At 42.5% G+C, this 4,403-nt stretch overlaps 1 pseudogene; it reads right to left on the bottom strand.

Moving 5' to 3' along the window:
* Positions 1 to 344: 344 nt before the first annotated feature.
* On the bottom strand, positions 345 to 1,344 carry LOC147917284 (small ribosomal subunit protein uS2 pseudogene; annotated as a pseudogene).
* Between the last annotated feature and the right edge of the window lie 3,059 nt (positions 1,345 to 4,403).

Genomic DNA, 4,403 nt, shown 5'->3' with positions numbered 1-4,403 from the left:
ATAAATGAGGATACTACGAACAGTTGGTGTCATAAACATAAACGCCTGTAACGGCTGGACAGGTAACATAAAGAAATCAGTTGAGTAAGAAAAGTTTCTTGAGTCTGAGAAAACTAACGGTGCAAGCAGCATGATAAATAGCAGCTAGCACAAAGGCTCAGTGGAAGAGGCAATGGAGGATCGGGGACTGAGGAAACTTGGAGAGTGCCAGCCTACTGGAAGGGAGCGGGTCCAATTGTGACCACACAGCAATGCAGGGCCATTGTGAGCTGATATATCAAAAAGCTGAAATCCCAATCTTTGCACATTAATTTTTAAACACTGAAAAATAAATAAAAAAACAAATAAAGAAAACGTCCATAGGCCTATTCCACTCTACATCTTGCTCGTTCATGACCTCTCGTCTCGGTCACGTGATTTCTCCTCCTCCCTGCTTCATTTTCTGTTTAAGAGCCTGTAGAAGACCAGCTGGAGACCACTCAGTGGTCATTCCTACCTATTCAGTGGCGTGAGCAGTGGGAGCTGCAATCCAGTCTTCAGCAGGGAACTGCTGAATAGGCTCAGAGGGCACCTGCTCCCCTTCAGACCACTCTGCAACCACTGAGTAGCAGTAAATTTGGGAGCTGGTGCAGTCCATCCACCCAGAAGTGCCTCCTGGGTCTACGCCTGAATTTCAGTGGCGGCCTGTTCATCCTTTTCCATTTCTGCAGGATCCCTGTAGAAGTAGACATCTGGCTGACCTCCCACCTGGTGCTCATGAGAAATGGTCCCACACATGTGCGTAACTTCCCAGGCCAGTGTCCATCACATCAGACCTGCTGAGTAAGCTCCCTTGTTGCTGCATGGGATGGTGGTGTCCACACGGTGTCCACATGGTGCAGAGCACAGTCTGTGTTACATTGAGCGTGGTAGGCAGGTTAACAACATAGACGCCTGTGTGAGAGGCTGGTGGTCAGCCCTGGGATCAGTAACCACCGGAAGTCAGTCACGGCTTCTGGAAGGACTGCCTGGATCTGGTTAGTGGAGGTTCCAGGAGTGAAGCGGCCAGTAATGGGAGTGGCTCCAGTGGCAGCAGCAAACTCCGGCACAGCTCACTGGACCATATTCCTGGAAGATATGACGTGACAAAGCCAGGTTTTCAAAGGCAACAATGGCACAAGCCACCAGCAGGAGCTTCTCCCAGGTCGTCTAAAAATTTATGATATAGATGCCATCACTTTTCCTTTTGTAGATGGACTGTTCCATTTGGAAGTCAAAATTGATGCCACCCAAGTGGATTCCTACTGCAAGGAATGTGAGGACGTCCTCCTCCTTCATCTGCAGAACATTAAGGGCTCTGGACATTGTGAAAGCTTCCCTTTAAGTTGTGGTAGGAACCCAAGGCAATGCTGTTTGGACCCCTTTCTGGGTAGCACAGAAAGGCTGTCACCTTGTGAAATAAATTTTGTCCTTTTTGTTCACATGCATTTGGACAGTTGTATTTGTCTTACAGAAATGTGAATATAATGTTTCAATTCACCCTCACACTCCTGTAAACTTAATTTAGAATTGACCCTGGGAGGTTGTTCTTTGGGGGTCGGGGATAAAGGATATAAATTGTGGCAACAGAATAGCAGGAAACAGCCTCAAGAGGAAATGGTACCCACGATGTTGACTTCTTTAAGACCATGAACATCAGGATCATCTAAGATTTTTCACATAGGAGGGTCAAGTTTTAAATCACCTGTCAGATCTCTCTTTCCTAGGAAGAATTCACCAATTAGGTTTCTTTTTCTTATTTGTTACTGTTTTTCCCCCTTTATTTTGTTTGGCTTATTCTCCTGTGAGTTCTTTCAAGCTGTTTGTCAAAACCCATAACACTTGACAAAATGCTAGACTGTTGCTAACTCTACAGAGTGACTACTAGGCACATCTTCCTTCTAGAAAGAAATGATATGCTTGCTTAAATCAAATATTGATGGAAAAAAGATTAAGCAATCATTAACAGTGCATTGTTAGTGCCACTGGATTGGGATAGAATTTGGCCTATTAGATGTACTTTAATGCTTTATTCCCCACTGTAAAGATGTTCCCACTCTTAGAAAACAGAAATTGGGGGAAAACACACTCTCTGCATAGAAATAAAAAAAAAATGCTCTAATATTAAAGGGAAAACACAGTGATAAAAAGAGTGAGAAGGCAGCTCAGCAAAGCCATTACCATGCTTATTGCCATTTGAAGGCACAATGATTGAAGTTATTGTCTTAATGTAAGATTACTAAATAATGCATCCCAAAAAGGAAAGACACTGTATTGGCCATAAAACGTGTGTAACTGCAGCAGAATTCATATTTATTTAATGATACTTTAGAATGGGATGGTAATTAAAATGAACTAGGAATTTTTAAAAGGCAAGAGAAATTCAAACACACCAGTATATAAATCGACACATTCTCTTTGTTTTGCAAGCACATAAAGAAGTAAGTTTCATGCAGGTTTTTTTTTTTTTTTCTTTTTTGGCCCACTGGGAACAGCACAATTTTGACTCCTCAGTCTTTCCACTTCTAATTGCTAGGAGGGTTCATTATCGGCTGTCGAAAGTGCAATACATCAACCTTGCAAAGCTGAGTTACAAAAGACATTCACACATCTGATGGGCTGCTGTGATAAATACATCTTAATTTGTGCTGCATCTGCTGTTTTCTAATTTGTTTGTCATGCTGTGAATGCTGCAGATTTTGTTAGAGCAGCTCCCTGATTTTTTTTCTTTAAAAATGCATCAATTCTTCATTAAAAAAAAAATGGCTGTCTTCCATCATTGTTCGTCTGTGTCTTGGAATGCCATCAACTCAATTCTGTTATGCACACATATGTATAAAAAATCCTGCACATTTAAATATGTATATGTATTATATTAGAATAAGTGCACATATATTTGCATGTGCATCAAGCCAAATACTCAGTTTAATCACATAAAGCAAAACAAACTTTCTTCAGCCCTTACTGAACGCACAAAGAGACGAACACACCAGTCTCAGAACTCTGGCGTGGATAAAAGTGCTTCAAGTCACCGGGGTCTGGCTTGGGTTCCCCTGCTATGCAGAAGATGTGCATAAGGGTGGTGCTCTCAGTTCAGACTGAACTAAGCAGCAGTTCCAGTGGTAAACAAGCATGCACAATTCAGCACGATCCAAAATAAGGAAGTCTCACATTAGGGAAGTTTAAATGCGAGTTGGGAAAGAAAACAAACACCACACCTCAGGCCCATGCCTCCCTCAATCTTTTCACAAAAAACAGTGTCCAAGGTGAAGGCAGGGCCAGCTTCCTGGGCATGTGAGCTATGCAGTCACACAAGGCCTCACGCTTAGAAGAGCGGGTTAGGTGTTTAATGTTGTGCTGCCACCATTTAGAAATTTTTATTCATTTATGAACAAGGGCCCCGCGTCTTCATTTTGCACTGGACCCTGCAAACCATGTAACCTGTCGTGGGTTGAGGATACAGTTAAGAAACACTGGTGGAACAGCTGGTGGATTTACTTTGTGGTATTTCAAGCTATCAGTCCTCTTATCTTTAAGATTACAAAAATTTACCCCTTGAAAGAAAGAAGAAAGAATAAAAGGAAGAAAGTGGGGAGAGAGGGAAGCAAGAAAGGAGAGAAAACCAAATAGTATTTACTTCGTATTCATACAGTTTTATGGGGCATGAGGGATGTAAGGCAGCCATTTCTAGGTGATATTGACTATTTCGGAGCACAGAGCTTCTTTGAAGGAAACTGATTAAAGGAAAACGCCTTTTGTCGTAGATTCTTGGATCACTAGCCAAAGTGGCACTCAAAGTCAGTCTATAATCTTAAAAACATTAAGCTAAATACAATTCTATTTTTTTTGATGATTTCCCACTATCCCCTCCCTTACACATACACACACATAGTCCAAATTATTTCAGGAAACCTAAAGAAAAACCAGGGAATGCAGAGGAGTTGGAAACCTCAGAGGAGTGTCTGCAGCTCTCTTCCTCCTGCAGATCACTTTTTTGGAGTGGGTCTGTGAACTGAGCGGCAGTCAGAGGCTGGCAGGGAGGCTGGCATCTTTTGTGTCTGCGGCCTAGAGATTCTGCCGCTGTACACCTCCCCAAGAGGGAGACACGGACCCAATTTACATAATGCCAATCAGTCTTCCGTGTCAAGTTTTCCCAGAACATGCAGAAGCGATTACCAAAGCAGGCGTTATGACTGGCAGAGTCACAGACAAATCAGGGCTTCCGTAGAGGAGTATGTTGAATCAATCAGGCTTACTGTTCAACCAGGGCTGAGAAAAACACCTCATAAAGTAACAGCATTTGTAAAGGTTAATCAATGCAGCTAATTGTAAATGCTCTCAATTGTCAGTCCCTGAGCAGTCCCTTCTCTTTGCAGCTAGTAACT

Source organism: Ceratotherium simum, chromosome 4 (assembly GCF_057802395.1).
Source record: "Ceratotherium simum simum isolate JZ-2026a chromosome 4, ASM5780239v1, whole genome shotgun sequence".
Classification (NCBI taxonomy): Eukaryota; Metazoa; Chordata; class Mammalia; order Perissodactyla; family Rhinocerotidae; genus Ceratotherium; species Ceratotherium simum.
The sequence above is the reverse complement of the archived record's forward strand: the minus strand, read 5'-3'. Positions and strand labels throughout refer to the sequence as shown.